At 42.5% G+C, this 15,801-nt stretch overlaps 1 protein-coding gene across 20 annotated transcripts in view; it reads right to left on the bottom strand.

Moving 5' to 3' along the window:
- Positions 1 to 15,801, bottom strand: part of SLC6A11 (solute carrier family 6 member 11) — a 109,188-nt gene that overhangs the window by 29,012 nt on the left and 64,375 nt on the right. The window lies entirely within an intron of this gene.

Below are 15,801 nucleotides of genomic sequence, written 5' to 3'. Positions count from 1 at the left end.
AAGGAGTTGTGGCTGAGGGCAAAGCTGGGGTGCCTGGCTGGAGGAAATAAAGTTAAAAAACCCACTGGATCCATCCAAGCAGCCTGGCACCAGCCACGTTACCTAAAATAAATTAAACTCTTTAGCCCCTGCCCCCTGTCCCCAAATGCCTTCTTGGAAAAAAAAAAAAAAAATTAATTTATCTCTCCCAACTCAGTGGGAAATGCCATTAAATGGGGAATTAAACCCAAACAAAATATGAGCTGTGCATTGTGGGGAAGCAGCAACAGAAATGGTGAGTTTTGGATGCAGGAGTGAGTTTGTGGCTGAAGTTTACTACCCAGGGCTTTCTAAACAACACAGCTTCTGAAAGCAGAGCCTTCATTAGAGCAGGAAAACAGCACTTAAACGGCCAGGCAGAAAATGGCTGAATTAAGCTCTTTTTTCCCTCTCTTTAATGGTAGTGATTCTCAAAAGATCCAAAGTAGGTTAGGGGAAGAATAAGACAGCTATGTTTCTAGTGTCTACCTGACAGCAGCTTTTGTAGGGGTGAATAATTACATGAAAATCACTTCCTTTCCACCTCTCTTTGGGGTTTCTGTGGGTTGCTAGGCACTCTCTCTGCTACCTTCTGCTAATGTCACTTCCAGAGGGCTGAATACAGCAAATTCATTGGGAGAATGGAAACTCGGGAGAAGAAGGACCTAAATACTCGGAGTTTTGTTTATTCATCGCTGCCTTTGGAGGCCAGCACTATAGCTGGGATCACTTTCCAGCCATTGAAATGCTAATTTCCCGGGGGGTGTTGTCAGCCAAGGAGCACCCAGTTCAAATGGGGCAGCACCTTCCTCCATACTGGAGCCACACCAGTTGCATGTTCCTGTGGCAGCATCCAATTTGGAAAATCGAGTGCTGGAGCAAAGCAGGCTTTGAGGAAAAGCAATTCTTTTCCTTGCTCTCATTGCTTTTCATGAGTAAAATATTCCTACACTCCTTAATCTAAAATTTAGGGGTATCTTGGTTGGCTTGGTGTGATTGCAGCAGGAACAGCCCCAAGGTGCAGTTGTAATCCCCTGAGGAAATCATGAGGGTGTTTGTCACTGAAGTTTATCACTGAAGTTTATCACTGAAGTTTATCACTGAAGTTTATCACTGTCTACCCTCATTAGACACCTTTAGCTGTCCCCTGTAGCTTTTGTAATGCTAAAGCTGTCCACCTTTAGGGGACAGCCAAAGGTGACACAGCGACTCCATCACCAGAAGGTGTGAAAAGACACCTTGTTATTAGAAATCTACAGATAAACTGTCCCAAAGACAGAGAAGTTCCCTGCTAAGATCCCTTATAGAAAGTTCTGATAGAAAAACTGGTGGACTAAAACCTGATTTAGCAATCTTCTCTCACACTACAACTATGAATATCACACTTTAGAGAACCATACCTATAAACAATGGTCACAGAAAGAGAGAGAATAATTGTTTGAATTCTTTCCTCTGAGTTTCTTACAGCTTCTACACAGCTTGCCAGGATATTCCTGGGACAAGTCTGTCTCTCTCTGTTCAGAGGATATGTAATTATTACAGGTGTTCACAGAGAGGAGGGGGCAGAAAATCCTGGCACAGGTGCCCAGAGCTGCCCCTGGATCCCTGGAAGTGCCCAAGGCCAGGCTGGATGGAGTTTTGGAGCAGCCTGGGACAGTGGAAAGTGTCTTGCCCATGACAGGGGGTGGCACTGGATGATCTGTAAGATCCTTTCCAACCCAAACCCTTCTGTGACTGGGCCTAGGTTAAAAAAAGAATCAATAAATTTAGAAAAGAATAAATAAATTTAGAAAAGAATGAATATATTTTTCCAAAGGTTCCTCTCTGGTACAGAGTGCTGGCTGAGCAAAGAGGGGCTGGAATGCTCCCTCCAGAGAGCAGGGGTGAGTGAGTGCCTGTGGGAAGGGCAGAACCCAACCCAGAGCAGCATCCTGAGGGATCTGAAGCGTCTTTGATTTCCACTCTCACTCTCCTGAGCCTGGCATTCTCTTTGATTCATTTTTATCCTCCAAGTTCCCTCACTCAGCCTGGCACAACAGGAGACAGGGAAATCCAAAGGCTTTGAATTCATTTCCCTGTCAGCATTTTCTGAGGACAGGATTCAAATCCCTTGAAATATAAATCAGCTTTCCATTAATTTAATTCTGGAGCATATGGAAGCAGATACCTTCCAGTGTTAAGTACACAGAATATCCCAGAGATATTATTCATAAAAATCATTGATATCCTTATGATAACATGATTTTTGGGGGGGGGGGGGGGGAAGGTACCTGGAACAATTTTGTTCTGATAGAAAAAATGGTGGACTAAAACCTGATTGGCCTTTAGCAATCTTCTCTCACACTACAACGATGAATATCACATTTTAGAGAACCACATCTATAAACAATGGCTACAGAAAGAGAGAGAATAATTGTTTGAAGCAGATATGGAAGCAGATACCTTCCAGTGTTAAGTACACAGAATATCCCAGAGATATTATTCATAAAAATCATTGATATCCTTATGATAACATGATTTTGGGAGGCAAAAAGGTATCTGCAACAATTTTGTGTCTGAGTGATGGGAAACAAAAATTGTCTTCAGTGGATTGGTAGCTTGACTTTGGGAAAATGGCAAGCTGGAAACATTTGTAGAAAGGTATTGATATTTAATCACAATATCTCCTTTTAAAAGGTATGGATAAGAGGATCATTAAATCCCAATATCTCTTGGGAGCAGCACCTTTTTCTTCACTTCTTCATTTCTCTGAAGTGCAAAGGGTCAGGGCAGCAGGATGCTCTGCATTATTGTTCTGGGCTGTTTTGGGTATGGAAAACCATCCCACCCTGGGGAAGGTAAAATCCCTGACTGCTGAGCATCCCCATGGGGAGCCCTCTTGCCTTAAGAGCATCAAAAGTTCTCCCTTCTACACTTTCACTCTATAAAGTTTCAGGCATTTGGAAATAAAAGAATTTTTTTTCATTCTGTAGATGGTATGGAAAAAGCACAAAGAATAATCATTGCCTTTCTTTCTCTTTTCATATTTCATATATTTCTGTGTATATTTCATATCTTTTCAGCCCCAGAGATACCAGAATTTACCAGGTCTTTCAGGCAGCCTGTTAATGTCATTTCCTATAAATGATAAATAAAGATGCTCAATTTTTTAAAATAAATGCAGGAAGTGCAGTCAAGTAATTTTTTAAAATGAGGGTGTTGATTAGAGATCCACTTTACTGAAAAAATACCAACAAGTGCTCTCAGGATGAGAGATTTGGCAGCTCCCACACCCACCAGAATGCACTCACAGGGGTTTCAAAATATTTACCCTTAATTCAGCTGAGGCATTGATGGGAGAGGTGACCCTGAGTAATTTCTGCACCGCTCTGAATCCAAACCAAGATGGTTTTAAGGTGTTTTTTATTCAAATATTCTATTTGTGTTACATTTACCAGAAAGCAGAACTCTGGGGTGGGTTTGGCTTTTGGCTTTTCAGGGGGATGCAGGAGATTCAGCAAAGGCAGCGGGGTTCATCTCCTCTCACCAAGCTGATCACTTCAAAATATCCAATTTTTATTACAGACCTGCTCAATTGCAATATCCCATTGACAAAAAACCTTTTCCAGGGGTTTTTTATTAATTTCTCATACTCTCTTTAGGTTTTTACCATCCTTGAAGCATCCTGAGGAATACTGGAGATGCCAACCACAGCATCCAGCCCTGATATTTGAAGTATTTGCAAAGGGGAAATGCTTTGGTCGTGATCATTATTCACAGAATTGATATTTTGGTTATGATCATTATTCACAGAATTGATATTTTGGTTATGATCATTATTCACAGAATTGATATTTTGGTTATGATCATTATTCACAGAATTGATATTTTGGTTCTGATCATTATTCACAGAGTTCATCTTCATTCAGAAATGAGGAGGGAGCTGTACTTGGGTTATGTAACTTCAGGTGGAATGTTTTTAATCCAACTTCTTTAAAAATAATAATTCTCAAGGATTCTTTTTAAGCCACCTGAAGAATACTCCTCTATAAACTGAACTCCTCACAAAGGATCTAAAAACCCTGTTCAAAACAGAAGAAAATGCAGTTACAAAAGCTGTGGCGAGTTTGATCTTATTTTTTTCTTTTTCTTGAAAGCAGCCTAAGCCTTGTGTAAATATCTGACCCCAAAAGATCCTCCCAGAGTGGGTTCAGTTTCTGTTGGGAAAAAAGAACTGCTGCCTGCAGAACAAAGCCCATGCGCCCCCACAGAAGGTCAGACACCAAAATCATTGTTTTTCCCCAAAACTCTGCAGTTCCCTCCTTCAGAGGAGCCCATTTTCTCTGTTTCTTGTAAGAGGAATGAAAACCACTCCATTGGGGTTTTTCCTGCTCTTCAGGAATCCCCAGGGATTTTCAGGGAGCCCTGAAGATCCCAGAGCACTTCCAGGTCCATATTTCACCTCTTTCCATAATTCATCACATGCAAATGTCTCTGTGTAAGGTGAATTTACATTTAGCACTCTGCAGTTTTAAAAAATAGAGAAAAAGGGTGCTCAGAAAATAAAGAATCTGCTGCCTCACCACTGAATGCTTGAAAATTGTGCATTTTTGCATCTCAAGTAGGTGAAGCTTCTGCCATGTTAGGGCACAAAATTCGAAGGAAATTTTCTCATCAGTTTCCAGGAGCCTGGATTTTACCTTGCTGGATTCTGCAGAATTAGAATCCATGAAAACAAGAAATGCAATTAAAAGTCTGATTTATCAGCTTCTTTTTCTTGCAGAAATATTTCTTAAGCTAAATTAAATGTGTGAAGAGTTAATATATAAATATATTCTACTCCTCCAGTGTAGCATTTGGCAAATGATGGGCTTGAGGACACAATATGCAGAGTAAAAATGAAAAAAACAAAAGCTCATCCCTTACATTATAAAGACCTTAAAATTGAGCTGGGTTGGAATAATCAATGTGTGCTATAAATACTCATCTAAATTAAAAAAACAGCCTGCAGGAATATATTCTAATTTTCTAAGCAGTAAATCAAAGTTTGTCTCACCTAAGTTTAACTGTGTTCATTGGAGCTTTGTTTCCCTCAGAAATCCCTTAGAGGACAAAACTGCAAAGGAGCCCTGAAGGTGGCAGTGGGGTATGAGGCCAGTTGGAGAAAATAGGGAAAAATAAACTTATCCAGAGACTGTCCCCTTGGATAAACTGTCCCAAAGACAGAGAACTTCCCTGCCAAGGTCCCTGCATGACCTTGGGTCACCCAAGGTGTCAATTGTGACTTTAACAAACCCCTCATAACTCCTGATAAAAAGAACTTTCTTCAACTGGACAGACTTGTCAAGGGGTAGCTGAGAGTGGGTTGGTTTTGCATACCAATAATACACGTTTATTTTCCTGGGTTGGATCCTGCAGTGAGCTCTGACAACTCTGCTTAATTCCTGGGATGAGGATGTGACAGGCACCAGCAATCCAGGGGGAGCCCAGCCCTGGTGGAAACAGCTCCCCTAAAATGGTCCTGGATGCCTTGGGAAGGCTGACCTGGAGCAGAGGCTGGGCAGAGTTACAGAATAAAGCAGGGATTGATTCAAAGCATCTCCTCAATGGATGCACCTTGGGCAGCACAAGAGCCCAGCCAGGGCTGCACCCAAGATGAACCAAAATGGTCACAAAATGAACCCAAGGTGGACCAAAATAGTCACAAAATGAACCCAAGGTGGACCAAAATGGTCACAAAATGAACCCAAAATGAACCAAAATGGCCCCAAAATGCACAACCAGGCACGGGGTCTCTCCCTTGGATCAGTTCTGCTCCATTTGCATCTTGCAGTTCATTGTCCCATTCCAGCTTTAGCCCCTGCAGTCCCATCCTTGCTTTTCTCTCTCCAGCCCACGGGGTTTGTGCTCTGGGGCTGAGATTTGGATCATTTGTCCTTGGTGCCCAGCTGGAGCAGGAATTGTTTTGTGTCCCTGCTCTGTGCACAGAGCTCAGCATCCCCTGATGTGAACCCAGACCCACACACTAAAGCAGCACGGAATGTGGAAAATATAAAAGCCAAAACCTGAGGCATGAGGATGAGAATGAATGGTTTAGAGGCAGGGGAAACATCCTAAAGAGAAGAATCTGGAGAAGCCAAAGTGACCCAAGGGAGTGACAAGATAAATGTCCTCACGCCTTTGACGTGGGCTCAGGGAGGTGCACGAGCACTTTGGAGTTTCCTGAGGGGCTGCAGCTGAGAGGGAGAAATGAAACTGAGCAGAACTGGGGTTTTTTCTCCATCAGAAGGAATCTCTGAGGATGGAAATGTATTCTTTGAAGCTTAGACCTACACACTAAAGCAGCACAGAATCTGAAAAAAATACAAAGCTAAAACCTGAGGCATCACCCTGCATGGTTATACATTTTTTTTCTTGTTTATTTGTTCTCACATGTTCTACAGCAGCAGCTCCAGCACTAAAGGCTGTTTGGGGCAGGAAAAATTCCATTCCCACTTTCTCAGATCAGATCAAAACCCTCCCTTCAGTAGCTCCTCATTGGGTTTGGGGGCACTGGGGTTGTTTAGCCTGGAGAAAAGGAAACTCAGAGGTGACCTTGTCACTCTACAGCTCCCTGAAAGGTGGCTGTAGCCAGGGGGTGTTGGTCTCTTTCTTCAGACAGAAACTGAGAATGAGAGGACAGAGCCTCAAGGTGCACCAAGGGAAATACAGGTTGGATAGCAGGAAAAAGGTTTTTTTATAGAAAGGTGAGAAAGTTCTGGAATGGCTGCCCAGGGAGGTGGTGGAGTCCCCATCCCTGGGTGTGTTTAACACAGCCTGGATGTGGCACTGGGTGCCAGGGTTGAGTTGAGGTGGTGGGGATGGGTTGGACTCCATGATCTTGAAGGTCTCTTCCAACCTGGTCATTCTGTGATTCCTCCATGTTGGGGAAGATGTCATTGATGCTGAGTTCTGCTTTTCCTGCCTGCGGTTTGTGCTCTCACACCTCTGCTGCCAGAGCCTGCAGCCAGCAGGTGATGGTGAGGAAATCTCTCCCTCCTGCCTCCCTGGAAAGCACAGGAGCTGTCCCCAGGGCAGAGGAGCCCTCCCCAGAGCACAGGAGCCCTCCCCAGAGCACAGGAACCCTCCCCAGAGCACAGGAACACTCCCCAGAGCACAGGAACCCTCTCCAGAGCACAGGAACCCTCCCCAGAGCACAGGAGCCCTCCCCAGAGCAGAGGAACCCTCCCCAGAGCACAGGAACCCTCCCCAGAGCACAGGAGCCCTCCCCAGAGCACAGGAGCCCTCCCCAGAGCAGAGGAACCCTCCCCAGAGCACAGGAACCCTCCCCAGAGCACAGGAACCCTCCCCAGAGCACAGGAGCCCTCCCCAGAGCACCAAGAGCAACCCAAGCCCAAAGGCAAACAGAGCTGGATTTGGCAGCATGGCCCTGCCTGGAGGGCAAGAACAGATTTCCATTCTCAGCTAGGCTGGCACAGTGCCCTGGGTGGGCACCTCCACGCTGGAGCCTGGCCCAGCTGCTGGAATGGTGCCACTGGCAGCTGCATTCTGAAAATGAAGAAACCCATGGGGTTTCTATAGCACCACCAGAGCAGAATTCACCTCGCTCTCTCTGCACAGCCTGCACCTTCTGTGCCTTCTATACTCGGAATTGGAACCAGCACAGAAGCTGCTGGTAAAGCTTAGAAAGTGCAAACAAAAAAGATAAACTCCCCCCCAGGAGAAATTATTGTTCCTAAAGGGTTTTTTTTAAGTGGTCAGCAACCACGTGGTTGAAGGTGAAGGAAGTCTGGGTTTATATTCAAAATCACTTTGGAAAAATCTGTCACTAAAAGCTCTTTAGAAACCTGAGCAATTGTGGTTTAAGAAAGTCACTGCTGGAGAAATCTCTGGGGAACAACCCCCTGGAAGGTGCCAGGGGACGGGCTGACCATGAGCCAGCAGTGTGCCCTGGAGCAAAGAGCAGCAGCCCCTGGGCTGAGGATGATGAGGATGAGGATGAGGAGGAGTTACCAGCACCCTGAGGGAGGTGGGTGATCCCTTTCCTCTGCCAGACACCACAGATTCAGTGCTGGGATCCCAGTTCATGGGGAATGGAACCAAGTGATAAACCCCTGGCAGGGAGTAAAGGACAGGGAATCAGTGCCTTCTCAGAGGTGCTGACAGAGGGACAAGAGGCACAAACTGAAACACAGCAAATCCCACTTAAATTTAAGAAAAACGTGTGGAGAGAGTGGGAAAACCGTGGAAGAGGGTGCCCTGAGGGAGCACCCTTGGAGAGCCCAGAACCTGACTGGATGTGGGTTGGAAATTGAGGCTCTCAGGTCCAGGGAATGATTGGGATCTGACTTTAAGGTTTTGGAATGTTGAATACTCATTTTATTAAAACTTTATTATATTACATTATATTTATGTATACTATATTTATAAATATTATATATATATATATATATAAAATATATATATACTATATTATATATATAGTATATATATATAATATAAATATACATTATATTTATCTATACTCTATTTATATTATTAAGAATACTAAAGAATACTTACTATTAACTATTGAAAAACTTGTACTGTGTGTAGACTGACAGTCTACACAGCTTGGACTTGATAGGTTAATTAATAGAAACAATCTCTACTGGAATCTAATTACTCAATTCTTTCAGATAAACAATCTTTTAACACATTCTACATCTGCAAAACATTAGGAGCAGCAAGTAGAGATAAAAGTTGTTTTCTCTCTGTGCTTCTCCAGGAAAAAACTTGAGGGAGAGAATTCTGTCTCTCTCTGTTTAGAGGACATGAGAAAACCACAGGTGTGGACTTTGCTGGGGTTTGCAGTGCTGGGTTTAGGGTTGGATTTGATGGTTTTAAAGGTCTTTTCCAACCCAAGTGATCCTGGGCTTGTTCTGGTTGAACCTGCTTTGGGGGGCTCTATTCAAACAGGAATTTTCTGACCTGCTGCCATTTTGCTTCACTTTAATTTACACTTTTTTTTTTTTTTTGCAGCAGGGACACTGAGACTGCCCCAGCAGGGTGGACTCCCCAGGACAGGGAACCTCCCAATAAAAGCTGCACAGAAACCAGCCAGGACCCCGAGCTAAATCTGGACTCTTGTGTTTAACAGTTCACAATTGGCCCATCTGTAATTAATTGAATTAATTGATACTTTCAGCCTCCCACATCCTCCAGCAGGGAGTTCCACCATTTAGTCATTCATTGTGTGAAAAAGCACATTCTTTTGTATTTTTCTAAACCCACTACATCTCCATTTTTATAGACTTTTGCCAAAGCCAAGGCAGGGCTCCAGGAGGACCTCCTGAGTTCCTGGCTGGGTGCCACCCAAACAGGGAATGGTGCCTTGGCTGTGGAACCAGGAGGGCTGAGCTCCATTTCCAGGTCTGACAGTGTGTAAAAGCTTTTTCTCTTTTTTTTTTTCTTTTTTTTTTTGCCTTTTCACAGAAAAAAACCACCAGTGACTGCTGGGTGTATAGTGTCCTACACTGCTATTTAATGAGCATCACAAATAAATACAAATCTCTGAACAGCCACTCCAAATACTCAATTTTCTACAATAACACCAAAACCGTGGCCTGGCTTCCAGTTATTATCCACTAAGTAACTCTATTATAATTTGATTTATTAAAAAAAAAACAAAAACAACAGATTTATTGCCTAAAGACCAAAAGGAAAAAAGGGAAAATGTTTTTAATTCAACAGAAATGTCTCTAGAAAATCCCTCAGCTAAACTCAGTGTTTAATAAACCCATTAAAAAGGCCAAGTGACAACTTCTGACCCACCATTGTGTCACACAAAGAAAAACTTAATTGAAGACAGCATTGATTTCCTGCTGCCCACAGAACAGTCTAAATATTGCCCTTCATAAGCAGAATAAAAACTGAGTGCTTAGGCAGAATAAATACTAAAGACACAATTAAAAGTTAATTATGTTTTCCAAAGTAACCTCAAACCAAAGAAATTAAATCTGGGGCAATACATTGCTTCAAATACTGGCAGTGACAATATGGGTCAACAATCCAAAAGGACAGACAAGGAAGTATTTAATTTTATTCTAATTTAATGCCATTTCAGTCACTCAGAGCTACTGATGTGGATAATCCCATGCTAACTCAGCAAAAATTGGCCCAGAAATCTGTGAAAATCCATAAAGCTAACCTAGAGCATTAACCACTTTATTAAAACATCCTTTTTCATTTGAGAGCCATCATTTTCTGTTTAACAAGATTTAATAGAATGGAAAGGATGGAAATCACTACCAAGACATGGAAATAAAACTGTTTTTTTACCTTTGCTAGTGATACTAGCAAAAGTAGCAAAACTGGCAAAAATGAAACTATTGTCACTTGCTGGTTTCACTTTTGCAAGGGATACTCATTAGCTATAAATACACAAAAATGTGTTCAGCCAGCGCAGAGGTCACACACTGTCCTTTTTTTAATTGTTGCCAGAATCCATTGCAGTGACCTCCTCTGAAATGTAGGTCACAAAACCTCATAAATTTATTTACTGCAGCCTCAAAACTCCACAGTCACCACCGTGCGGTATTCCCATTCTCTGAACAGAGAGAGACATCATTCTCTCTCCCAGGATTGTTCCTGGAGAAGCACAGAGAGAAGAAGAGAAAACAATTCTTATCTCTATTCACTGCTCCTGCTGTTTGGCACATGTGGAATGTGTTATGGAGATTGTTCACCCAAAGTGATTTGTTAATTAGACACCAGTAAAGGTTGTTTTGCTTCCTTGGCCAATTGGGTCAAAACTGTGCCCTGCCTGTCTCAGACATGGGTTTTTCTTTAGTGTTCTTAAGTTTTCTTTAGTAGAGAGTCTCTTCAGTATGCAATTCAATATAGTATTAGTGTAATACAGTATAGCTTAATAAAGCCTTTGTTCAGCCTCCTGAATCATGGAGTCAGAGCACATCATTCCCTACATTGGGGTCATCCTGAATTGATACAAACACACACTCTGCTCTCTTTTTTTTTTCTTTTTCCCTATAGCCTCACCCTCAAATTCCACCAATTAAAGTGCTGAGCAAGCAACAGTCATTAACTTTGTCATTATACAGAATTGTAGAATAACTAAATTAAGTTTAGATCCATCTCTCCCCAGCTTTTAGGGTGGGAATTCCACAAGCACAGCTACAGAGGGTGTGGGACCACAACCCCAGGAAGGAATTTGTGGTGGCACTGAGGAGAAGCTCAGATTCTGCGGCTGAATGAGCACGAGCCCAGCTCTGGGACTGCCAGGGCAGAGATGATAACTCAGGGTGGCCCAGCTGCCTCTGCCTCAGAGTTAATTGCTGCTGAATGGTGGCTGGAATTTGCTTGGAACCAAACCAAGAGCTTGGCACCCACCCAGGATTATGTGCCAAGAATCTCTGAGATTACTCCAGCCAGCTCAGAGCAACAATTTGTCCAACCAATCTCTGATTTTAAGAACTAATTTCTTTTTTAAAGGGGCGTTTGGGATTTGTGGTTTCTCTCAGTTACAAGGCACTGAGAGTCCCCCTGACAATTTTGGGAATTTAAGGAGCTACTGACAGCACCCAGGCAGAAAAATCAGAATGAGCTCCCCAAGTAATTTTATAAATAAATACAGGGAGGGATCAAAAAAGACAAAACAATAAAGCAAATTTGGTTTTTAGACCTTCAGGCACAAGCTTGTGTTCTCTGCCCTGTGACAGATTTGTCTGGGTGAAGTTAATTAAGCAAACAAACAAAGCACTGCTGATGTCCTGGGCTTGGTGTAAAGGCTCATCTGAAGTGTTCAAAGAGTGGCTTAGGGGTGGTTCCACCCCAAAACCATCCCTGGTGCAGTGTCTGTCCCTCAGAATCACTCCTTGCATGCTCCCCCTGCATGGGAAGGACCTTTGGCTTCCCTCTGGTCCCTCCAACCTACAGCACTCCCTACACAGAGTGGAAAAAGACAAAAAGGGACCTTGGCTTGGTTTCTTTCTTTCCCTTTCTCACTTGCTGCCAGCTCATTTCGTGTTGCCTTCTTCAACTCTATATTTTGGAAATATGCACTCATCTCTTACTTTTACTTGACCATGGAACTGAAGTAAAAATGTAAGCCAGAGCATAAAATTTAAAAAACAAACAAACAAATCACCAAACAAACAAAACCAAAACAGAAACAAAATAAAAAAAAAAAACAACCCCAAAACAAACCCAAACAAAAAAACCCCTAAAGAACCATCTAAACTACTTAAAAACTAAACAACAATCTGCAGGTAAGTGGAGTTCTAGAAATACAAAAATACATTTACCAGCAATATACCTGTACTGGAAATCACTGTCTGCTCAGTTTCAAAATGCACAAGGCAGTCAATTAAGCCCTGTGTTATTTAATTTCTGCCTGATTCACTCAAGCTGAAGCATCTCTGCTCTGGCTCTTGGGCATTCCAAGGGCTCCACAGGACCAGGGCAAAGAGGAATTTCTGGGATTGATGATTTATAGAGCCAAACCACACTTTCCCCTCCCCTGTTCAATACCATGACCCTGAACCACATCACCCACTTTGTTGCCAAGATCAAATTACCAAACAGCCAATTTAAATTTGGGATCCCTCCTCCTCTGGCACCTTTCCTGCCCTCATAACCAGGAACTCACTGAGGGCTGGATTTTTTGGTGCTGCCATCATTCCCCACCTCTGTTGTGCTCCCTTTCATGGCTGGATAAACAAATTCCCTGAGCCCCCCGGGCTGGGAAAGTACCAGGAGCTTTTTGTGAGCATCCCCCAGAGCGCCCATGTTGTTTTATTATTTTACACAGAGGGATTTGGAGCATTTTAAAAGCCTGAGTTGTTTTTAGAGTGGCAGGAGCTGTGTACCCAAGTGGTGAATTTTAGTAAACAAGCCACTCAACCTTCACTGGAATTCTGCTGTGAGCCTGGGCCTTTTTCAAGAGAGCTGGGCAGTGGAAAACCTTGCATTTATGCCACAGAGCTGGCAGAAACATAAAGTAAAACTCAGATAAGGACAAAAAAAAAAGTGCTAGGATAAAAAAATGCCATTTAGAAACCATATTCAGGACCTTACTTCTTGACATTTGGCCTATTAAATGTACTGATTTTGATCAAATGGTTAATTTTGCATAAAAATGAACCTTCAATTTAATTTTATTTGCAAATTTGTATGAAACATAAAAGCATTTGGCCAAAAATTGGAAGGTTATTTGAGAAGCCAAATGTTGTTGCTCCGTTTTTTTAATTAAGCATTTGCTTTTTAATTCCTAAACAAGATTTTGTTTCAAAATGTAGTAATAAGTAAAAGTAAAGAATTCAAATGTTTAAAATAAAAATAATTTTTAAAGCTCTGGTCTGTGTGAAATGTTTTCTGTTTATTCTGCTAAAATATCAGTGTGCAAACAGAACTTGAATGCAGAATCACCAAAAACAGGATCCCATTTCCCATTTTCAGGGATTCAGCTGCACTTTTTGATTCAAGTATTCTCTGGAATTGACCAAAAACAAGTGAGAAATCAGTGAACCCTTACCCCAAACTGCAGCAATATCTGCAGATTTCCTGCCAAATTTGTAACACATTTTCTCAATGCATTTCATTCCCTCTCTGCATTTCAATCCCTCTCTGCTTGTAACACCCCAAAATTTTCTTCTCTTTTCCTTATTTACAAACAATTTTACAATTATTGCAATTTTACAATTTTTCCTTAATTGCAGCAGCACGGTGGGGTCGGTCCTGCTGGGACAAAGCCCATTTTATTCTTTTATTTATTTCTGTTCCCCAGTGGCATCAGAAGCTGTTCCTGCGGCCAGGGTTCTGGAGAGAATTCTGGGGAAAACTCAGTTTATTGAGCCTCAGTTTTTAAAGTAGCTGCCTATAAAAATCCACATTGGAAAGTCCATTTACATGTGGAAACTGAGACTGTGCACACAGCTAAGGAAGGTTTTCCTTAAAATATCCATGATCTTTATGGGAATTCCTGTATTACAAAGTTTTCTGGGATTTAATGTTAACACATGACAATTTATCTCTTCAAAGACTCCTCTCAGAGGAGAGACCATGAAGTCACAGAGTGCACCACAGCCAAATGGGAAATGGGGAAATGCTGATTTCCCATGCTGTCACTCACCCTCACAGGCACTTTGGTGATACCACATCAGTGTGAATGTGTGGCTGTGTGTGTTATCAAGCAGAAGGAGAAACAACTCTGCAATGGGAGGTAAAGATTAAATTTGGGACAATAATCCAACAGATAATTCAACAGTCTCCTTGGGACTCTCGCTGCTCACAGTGACTCTGAGATGTGTTAAAGTCTCTTTTCCAGCCTGGTGGTCAAAGGAGGAGTCAGAGCTCCTCAGTTCTCAGTCTCAAGGTTGTTTATTGTTTCTTATCTATAAAATTCTTTCTCCTGCCCTGACGAGGTCCATTCAGCAGGACAGTTCCAGGCACTCTGCCTGCCCCTGGGGTGGTGTTATCTTTTTATACTAAAAACTACCTGTACAATATTTACAATTCCTTCCCAATACCCATCACCTGTGTTAGACACTGAGCTTCTACTCTAAACCAATCTGTGAGTGCCACCATCACAGCAGCAGATGGAGGCCAAGAAGAAGAAGGAGAAAGGCTGGACACACCCACATTCCTCCATCTTGCCCCCTGAACCCCCATTCTAGAAACCCCAAAAATCTATTTTTCACCCTGTGACAAACTGATTATTATTCTACTTAGACTTTCGTGACTTGCAGATCCTCACATAAGGTTGGTAACCTTTTCCATGGGTCACAATCACAGGCACAGGGGTCTTGGGCTCTGTGCCAGGGTCTCTGAGCCCCCGGGCAGGGTCCTGGCAATCCAGGCCAGCCAGAGGAATGTCCTGAATTCCAACAAGCCTAAGCCAACCCTACACCAACACAGTAACTTTATCCATAAGGAAGGAAGAGGCAGCAATGCAGTAAATCCCACATTTATCAGAAATGTCCCACAGATCTCAGAGGACACCAAAACCTTGGCAGAGGATGGGGAGGGAAGCACTTGCAGCCCCACAGCCACCCCAGAGCAGGCTCCTCTCCCAGGGCACCTTTGGGGTGCACACTCCACTTTTCTGCATTTTTACCCAGCCCTTTTTTAGTTGATTTATTTTGAGAGTTCAGCTGTTACTCCAGTTCTAGGGTAGAAACCAAAAGAGTTTCAGAAAAGCCAGAGGGATTAGAAAGCATTTTGTTGTGCAGGTCTTGAAAGAATAATCTTTAGGAGCACACAACTTTGTAAAGAGCAAATTCCAGATTTTCTGCAAGCAGCACATCATTCCACCAGTGCAGTCATCTTATCTTTTCCTTTTTTCTCTCATTCCTCTGGAATAATGGGATTAAGAATCCTACTAGCAATCCTTAAAATAGCTCTGTATTTCCAGTGCCTCTGTTTATATGGTATCATAAACCCACTTGCAGCACAGAAATAACATGGAATATTCATCTGCTTCACTTCCTGACCCCCCCATTGTGTGCAAGCTCCCTTGTTATTATTTCCTCATTAATATCCATCTGTCATTCAGCATTTTATTTTACCAATTCTGAATTTCATCTGAAATTTGTACTTTTAACAGCTTTTCTCTGCTACAAGGCTGGACTTCTAAAGTAGCTGACAGAGTGAAGTCATTGATGTTATTTGTAATCCTTTAAATGTTCAAATTTATGCAAAAAAAGGCCCTCCAAGTTTCTCTTGTATTTCTTCTCAGGTTCCATCATGAAAGCAGAGGGAAATCTGGCTGTCATGCCCATACTCTGAGTTAATGTGTGGATCCTGTCT

Source organism: Agelaius tricolor, unplaced genomic scaffold (genome assembly GCF_023055355.1).
Source record: "Agelaius tricolor isolate 1412-34295 unplaced genomic scaffold, bAgeTri1.0.p SCAF_14, whole genome shotgun sequence".
Taxonomy (NCBI): domain Eukaryota; kingdom Metazoa; phylum Chordata; class Aves; order Passeriformes; family Icteridae; genus Agelaius; species Agelaius tricolor.
This window is presented reverse-complemented; position numbering and strand designations above follow the sequence as displayed.